Consider the following 9080-nt stretch of genomic DNA (forward strand, 5'->3'; position numbering starts at 1 on the left):
TCAGAATAAGAAGGCATATAAGGCGGAGCTAGTTCAGGCCGGTCTATCTCGACTAGCCAGTAACAGTGAAGCGGTGTTGCCTAGTTAAATCGTCGCGAAGTCTCGCTGAAGCGTCGCGTATTAATTTATTTCTTGCGCGCACAATATTTATGGATAGGAATGAATTTTAAGCTGTGCCATTCGATAGAGCTACGAATTCTGAACTCAACGGTACAAGAATGACAATTATATGTCAACTGGTTCGCGTGTTATCGCTTTAAGACTAAACAGAGATATCCAACCTACAATATACAGCATATTTTGCCCTGAAGTCCCTCTCTGTAAACGAAGATAGATTCTGTTTATTTTCAAATTCAGACGTGGATTAAAACATCTGTTATACGCAAAAGAATAGTTCTACACTCACAGATAAGGAGTATAATTGTATTTTCAGTACCGGTATATACTGTTTATGATGCAGTGCGTGTCAGTTCTTCACAAACAAAGAATCTGACTGCAGAGGCGTGTGGTATAGATGTACAGTTACCCTGAAAAAGAATGAGACGATTCTTGGTCGTCGGAAGTTAAAGTTCTACAGCGCGGTTCACTCGATATCGACGTAGGGATACATAACATGACAAATAGTACAAGAATTGTTACAAGGACCACAACAAGGACAAGGACCAGAATAAGGATCACGAAGAAGACTGCTATTTAAGGCCAGGATTTCACAACATAGCTCGAGTCACAAAATATCATTGCTTCACTGTACCGAATGGCAAATGCGTGCTAAGGGATCTACATTCTGGACTGCTGCTGTCACTGTCTTGTCTCGTTAGCTCATATAGTAGCGTGTCGGTTCCACTGTATAACCGAAACGTTTCGTGTTCGACCCCGGGTAAAACTTTTTTTTTATTGAGGTGTAATTAATTTCTTCAGAGTTCCTCGACTGTCTAATTTGTCAAAAATATGGAATAATTTATGCCCAATTTCTGGGTCTTACAAGTGGGCTGAACCTCGCCAAAAAAAATAAATCTTACTTGGAAGTTAAAAGTATTCTTCCTCAAACAAAAATCATAAGAAACAAAAAGAGACCTGTTAACTTAATATCTTGACCACATGCCATCAGCTTCTATTACAGCTCTAAGTCGATCGGGCATGGATGTCACGAGATTGTGGAATAAGTTCTGATCCCCGGCGAGATCTTCCCAGGTGTCAACAACTTGATCCCACAATTCGTCTCGATTTCGAGGACGTCGGTGGGCATAGGTGGCTATCCTTCTCTTTTGCAATTCCGCCCATAAATTTTCGATGACATTCAAATCAGGTGACTTCGGAGGCCAATTAATGATTTCGATTTCGGGTCTCCTTTGAAACCATCTTTGAATGCTTGCAGCATAGTGCACGGGATGGTTATCCTGCTGGAACAGCAATGTTCCTTCGGGAAAGTGTTCTCGGGCGGAGGGAAGGAATATATTTTCCAGAATGTGCTCGTAAGTTCCCGCATTAAACCGACCATTGATGCGTTCAGGTCCATCGTAAGACATCCACCTCTAACACGATATGCTAAAGCGCCCCGATCTTTCACGTGGGTGCACATAGCGCTGGTCATGTCGGAGACCATCCTCACGATAGACACGGACAGGACCTTCGTAATCACTCGAGATGGTTGTTTCGTCGGAGAAAATTACATTTCTCCAATCGAAATCCAGTCGATTGGTAGCGAAGGCAAGATGGTCGACAGCTTGTGCTTCTCCCAATATTTCCATTTGCGCAGCCCTCCGGCTCCTAATACCGCGGTTCCTCAACCTGCTGATCACAGTCTGTGAAGAGCCGGGAAAGTTAGATGCTGCTCTTATTTCGTTAGCAGTCAGAAAGGGGTCCTGTCGAACTGTCTCGAATAAGAGAGCATCCTCTTCCAATGAAGAAATCCACGAACGCCCAGGAATAGGGCGATTTTCGACCTCCCCTAAATTTTGGTAACGATGAACCCACCTCGCGGCTGTACTTCCAGGAACACTGACCAAACGGCCAGCAGATCTAGCCCCATATCCAGCCTCAACTAGAGCTATAACTCGCTGTCTCATGTCACGTCGGTTCGCCATTACGATGAGAAATGAGGGATGACGATAATACTTTAGTGTAGACAATGACTATTTAACGTGATATAGAATTATTGAAATAAGGGGCATCTTGCATAGTAAGAGTTAATAAATCAACCCTGAATTAAATATCTAAATAACAGGATATAACAGGAAGTCCAATTGTTGCGAAACTAATCAAATTAAATCTAATTACATTAGGTAAACAAACCCCAAGTTATGACAACACATTACTACAGCTAAATTGTAGGTTATTAACATAAGCATTGAATAGGTCCGTGGTTGTGCGTTGGACGACAAAACCATCATCGAAAGTTCGAAACTTGCGGAGGAATGTAACTTCTTGCTTTTTATAATGTAAATCAGACTTCTAACTACAATCATTCATATTTCTTAGATTATTTATTAATATTTATAGCCAACATTGAATTTGTAAAGAAAAGACTTTAGAAATCTCATATGGAATTTGTGATCTTTAGTGACATAAACATAGATTATCTCTCGGAACTTTTCCTTAAAAGTAAATTAAATTCACTCCTTGAAACTGGAAACCTTAGTCGCAGAGTCATTTTCCCACAGCATACAAGCTGAAGTAGCACAGCCATTGATAAATGTTTTGTACACAGAATTAGACTAATTTCTATTCGACAGAACCTATAATCAATTATTTGTCTGAACATGATAAACAAATCCTGAGTGTTTCCAATGTTACTGAACAATTTCAAAATATTAATTTAAAAACTAAGAAAGGATCGTAAATGCTGTATCTAGTGATTATTCACATTTATGTCTACAAAATGAATCTTGGAAAAACATATATGATACTGGTACTACTGATATTAAGAGTAAATGTATTGAATTTTTCACTTAATTTCATAATCACGTCAGTGGATGTTCTCCACTCAGTGTTGTGAAAAAAATTCAAAAGTAAAAACATGTAGATAACGCAGGGACTTATCTCATGTATTAAAAAGAAGAATCGATATGTAATGTGTTGCAATGTAATGATCCTCATGTTCTTAAATACTGCAAAAAGTACAGTGTAATTTATAAAAAATTATGAAACAGGGAAATAGAATATCTTTGAATAGAAAAGTACGAAATTCAGATAATACAATTAAACCTATTCGGAATATTATTAAATTTAAACTTGTAGATATCCTAAGAAATAAAATATTTTTTCATTAAAACCAATGATTATGAAGTAGAGGATCCCAAATCTATTGCAAATTCTTTTAACGTCTTATAGTATATAGTACAGAAATATTATTAACAACTTAAACATTCAAGATTTTGCAAAAGATACTGCAATAGGTTACTTAACAGATGCATTTAAGAATTAGTATTAATATATGTAATTAGTCAATAACTGCAACAGTGCTTTTTCATTCAATCATAACATGAATAAAATTGAATGCACATTAAATGAAACACTATTGCAAACACGTAGATAAAATAGTTAAAATTAACTGAAGGGGTGAGAATGAAATAATCCAAAGCCATACTTTTAACAAAAATTGTTTTGTGCGAGCGCATTTCTTACACATATGGGAAAGCTATTAATAAAATATTGTAATAATTACTCAACATATGACTTAGCCTAAGGACTCTAAACCTTTGTAAAAGTTTGTCTATTATTACATATATTTTTTAATTTCATTTTAATTGTTAGTTTTTAATATATATGCATTTACATTGTATATGTGTGTATAAGTGCATTCATTAGATTAACGTTTATAATATTATAACTTGTAATTTTGTATTGTTTGCGATCATTAACACTTAATCTCAGGACTTTGTAAATCTCTATTTCAACGTTACTTAGCTATTTCAACGTTATTTAGACAAAAAAAATCGTTGTGTAGACTAAGAATCGAACTCGCACTCTTCTACACAACACGTAGAAGTCTTACCGTCTGAGCTATTGAAGCGACATGAAAGCGTTCCTTTCTGTGAGGAGTGTCATGAAGGTCCATTGTCGATTTAACTACACGATTTATGTATATATTTATCCTTTATTTACGTAATATTATCATATTTTTTGCAGTTTTTGAAGTGAATTTCGGAACGATGCTAGTAACAAACCAAATAGCCTGAATTTAAGTAACTCATTATTCGTTATCTTGTGTATCGGTGCTCTGGTCTCCGATCATGCGCAGTGTCTTACATCTGAGACTTTGGAATATTCAATCGTCTCATCCTTTTCCAGGGAAACTGTACATACGTTATCTCGTATTCTCGGACAGGGCAAAGAGACAATTCAAATACGTGATATACCAGTATTTACCTCTCCTGGAAATAACGCAAAACAAACGTGTTAATTATTTGGACGATTTTCAGAACCGTGTATTACTTCATCGTATAATAATTAAAATAGACTACATTAGTAGAATGTGTTAGCAGTGCCATTATAGAACGTGGAAAGTAAGAAGAAAGCTGAGAAAAACCACTGATACGATTTTCATTTATCATTGGAATATTATACATGGTATAAGACGAAATATTGCTTAAACGTATCAGATATTTGGTTGATATTGTAAACGTAAACACCCCTGTCTCTTTTTCGATGAGTTATACGAAGAGCATAAAAAAACTTTATAAGATAAGCAATTTAATTATATTTCACTTTTAAAATAAATATAGGCATGCTAGAAACGAGAAGATTTTACAATTCCAAAACTCAGTTTTTATTTTAAAAACCTCGCGTTATATATAATATATTACATTTTATACGTTTTTTTAATATACAAATTTACCTTAAATATATTAACGATATTATTGGGTTACGGTTTTCACATTCACTTCTATATAACTACCTTCACTAGTAGGATATGCCACAGGCCAGAGTGATAGAACATAGAACCCTGGACCTCTAGGTAGGTATAAGCCTGAGGATTAAATTAAATTAGATAGGCTTGATTTAACAAAGTAAAAGAAAGTAATCTTCAATTTCAATATGAGTACTGAATAGACCTACCTATGAACAGATATGCTTATATTCTTATAGCCGGATTCTTAGCCAGAATATAGAACCTTGGACCTCTAGATACGTAAAAGTTAGAGAATAAAATAAAATTAGATAGACTTAGTTTTACAGAGAAAAATAAAATAATCTACAGTTTCAATATGAATACTGAATTATGTATGAACACATAATTATTATGCTTACGTTGCATTATAGCCAGATTCGTAACCAGAATATAGAACCCTGGACCCTAAGTAAGGTATAAGCTAGAGAATTAAATTAAATTATATAGGCTTCATTTAGCAGAGGAAAAATAAATTACTTTTCAACTTCAATATCAATACTAAATTACGTTTCTACACACATGTTTACGTTTTATTATCGCTAGATTCGTAGGCTGCCCCTACAAACAAACAGTATCTCATCTTTCCTCTGGAGAAATAAACAATAATGAATTGAGCACTGCTGTACAAGAAAGTCTAAACATTTGGGTACAGTTTCACGCCTTCAATTATTTCAGGAGAGAATTTCCACATGTCAGATAGTGCAATACAATATGCAGCATTCCTTTTTTAAATGAAGACATTCTTTGTCTGACATTAGCAAAGTAAATTTCTACATATCTGTCACTTTATTTCGCAAGTTAGTGACTCCAAGATCTACTGATCTGTGAAGCGAAGAATAATAAAAATTTGGATGAAAATTACTTCAGTAAGAGTAATAATATTTAAAATTACACACAATGAAGGAACGGATCTCGACCCGTCCTCTCGCTTGCAACGAGCAGCGACTGATAGTTTCTGTCCTTATCTGTTGCTGTCTTCCACGTCTCGTACACCGTGCATCGTCTGACAACGCCGTATTGCTGCTAGCACTCGATTGGCGTAGGTCATATGCCTTCTTATTCTGAAAGCCCTTTAGACGTGTTAATATGATGCCGGACGATACAAAGTCTCAGCTAATTGACTGTATTAAATTATCACCGTGGTTTGCCATACAGATAGATGAATCTGCCGACATCGTTGGTCGTACTATTTTGATGGTCTATGTTAGATTTATAAACCACAAAACTGTATCTAGTGTGGAAGAAATGCTGTGTTGTCTTGAACTTGCCGATCCTACTGCAGAGGGCATTTTCAATGTTTTGAATACCTATTTTAGTACTGAAGGATTAGAATGGAAGTATTGTGTTGGTTTGTGTACAAACGGGACAGCAGCAATGGTTGGCCAGTATTCTGGTTTTGGCGCACGAATTAAAGCTCATTCTCCTTATATGAACACAACTCATTGCATTATTCACCGAGAACATCTTACCAGTATGTATATATATATATATATATATATATATATATATATATATATATATATATATATATATGTGTATGTATATATATGTCACCAGAGTTACATGTCGTCTTAACAGATGCAATTAAAATAGTAAATAGGCTACGATTAAATCGTCAGTAGCGTAGCGTCAATGTAAGCTAAAAAGCTAAGCTTCCCCAATTAATAATAATTTCATAATAAACCTACAGTTTATGAACAAAATTATTTATTAATTTTAATATAATCTATATTTAATGCGTTAAATATTGTGATGCGGCAGCTCAGGATGATTCGTGATGCAGCAGTAAACATGAAGCTTGCGCACACCAGCTTCCAAGCAAACTGGTTTCTTTCACTCATTCTTCTATGTAACCCACCCCGCAGATTTTCCATCCCTTTCTAACTAAACTACCCTGGTCGCAAGGCTCGCAAGAAGCTAGCTTTTACATTCAAAATAATGTAGTTTCCCAGTTATCCCTTTCGTGAGTTGTGTTCAATTGAAGTGTTAGTGTGCACTGTGGCTGATATAATAAATAATGAGTGAAATAACAGTTCCTGACACCGATTTACTTGAATTTTTAGGACGATTAATTCTATTATCAAGACTGACTTACGAACAAAAGTGCGATTTAAAAAACAAATGACCGTGTCTATTTGTTAGAGATAAGAAATCATATTTTACTACGTACCATTTGAGGTCATGCCTTATTGTTGTTACTTACGAGGTTCCAACAAATCTTCGGACTGCTGACTGACATTGACTACTATTTATTTTGAGACTATATTTTTGTAATACGTTTTCTCATATGTACAAGAAAAACAACTTGAGTTAGCTTCCCCTGCTCAAAATTTAATGCTACGCCACTGTAAATCGTTCCCAAAAATCTCCAGGTTATTAGCAGCTTTCTGTTCTGAAGTTGGAGTCCAACATTCCGCTTTGTTACTACATTCTGAAGTACGTTGGCTGAGCCGCGGAAAATTATTATCAAGGTTATTGGAGCTAAGAACTGAAGTTTAAATAGTTTTTAATGATAAAGTCTTTCAACTCATCGAATGTATGATGATGATGATGACTGGGTAATGAAATTGGCATACCTGAGTGATATATTTCACTTGGTTAACGAGCTCAACCTTACACTTCAAGGACCTTAAAAAAACATCTTTAATTTCATGGATCGAAATAATGTATTCAAAAGAAAACTTTATATCTTGAAAAAAGAACGAAAAAAAATCACAGACATGTTTTTCGAATACATTAAAGTGCTTGAAAGTACTGTGGTGAAATATTAATGAAATAGAATCATAGAACTTTTGGAAAAACAAGAGAGAAATTTGAATATTATTTTCTCCGTCCAAAGAAAAGAATGAGTGGATTCTATTTTCATTTAACTCTAGTAGTGAAACCTCTCTTCAGCCATGTAAGGTGTGAGGAAGACAACTTGACAGAGTTATTATATGACAGCACTCTGAAAAATAAATTCTTGGAAACATCATTATCAGAATTCTGAATAAGCGTAAGCAAAGAATTTCCTTCACTCATCAGTGTGGCAGTGAAAAGCTTCTTCCATTCTAAACTACTCGGTTAGGTGAGGCAGACTTCTCGGCAATGGCTTCAATATGTTCAAAGGAAAAGAATCCTCTAGGACTACAAAATCTGCAAAAGCTTTTGCGACTAGGTCTGAATAAAACATTGAAGCCGAGAATTGATGTTTTTGTAGAAGGATTACAATAACAAGTATCACATTAAGTTTGTTGTAAAAGTGAAGTGTTTCATTTATCATCAACTCAATTACGAGTATTAAAAACTGTGAACACGTCAAGAGTTTAATACATTGGAGCATAATAATTTTGTAACATTTATTATTTGACCTTTATTAATTTCAAATATATTCGATTTGTAGTGTTACCTTAGTTTTAATTTTTTATAAAGAACAAGTAAACATGAATATAATATAACAGCAAGGGGTCCGCACCATCAAAAAGGTTGAGACACGCTGACCTACGCTGCAATGGCTCATACTTTAATCTGGCGCATTACGTAGCTTTCTCGTTCATCTTTGTTTCGATATATTTTGTACTCCGTTTCGATAGATTTAGTATTTATCAAAGAGTTTGTAATATATAACTAGAGACACCAACGGCGCTAGTTTCGCGTACAAAATTGAACCGCTGTTCGGCCGCCATTAAAAGCAGTTGATGCTTCGTCGGAGTGCAAGCAGTTCATGCTTATTGAGGAGTACGGATAAATATAAGTACACTTGAAGGGAAATAATAAGAAAATGGTGAAATACTGCGCCGCAAATAATTGTTCGAACTTAGCTACTATTGTAGGATGCCCAGGAAAGCATGCATATCTTAATATTTGGAAGAATGTTCCAAATGCAGTTCCTCCTTTGCTTGTGTTTACAGAATGTCGGAATATTTATTGGATAAAGTTTTTCCAGAAACACATTAATCAGATTTATAAGGTTGATTTCAACAATGTATGTAAGGGTTAGGCGCCATCACATTACAGTGGATTATAATAGCAGAGTGCATAAGAAAATCCGCAGACTATATCTGTCTAAAACTGTTTTGTTTCACAATAAATTAATTAATCATATAATTTCCGTTTTGTACAGCATGTACTTCTAGTTTCTGGTTGTATTAAATGCAAAGAAATCAGTGAAAATATAGCTGATGGCCTAGCTAGGCCTATTATTACTACT

This window comes from Periplaneta americana, chromosome 9 (genome assembly GCF_040183065.1).
Source record: "Periplaneta americana isolate PAMFEO1 chromosome 9, P.americana_PAMFEO1_priV1, whole genome shotgun sequence".
Lineage (NCBI taxonomy): Eukaryota > Metazoa > Arthropoda > Insecta > Blattodea > Blattidae > Periplaneta > Periplaneta americana.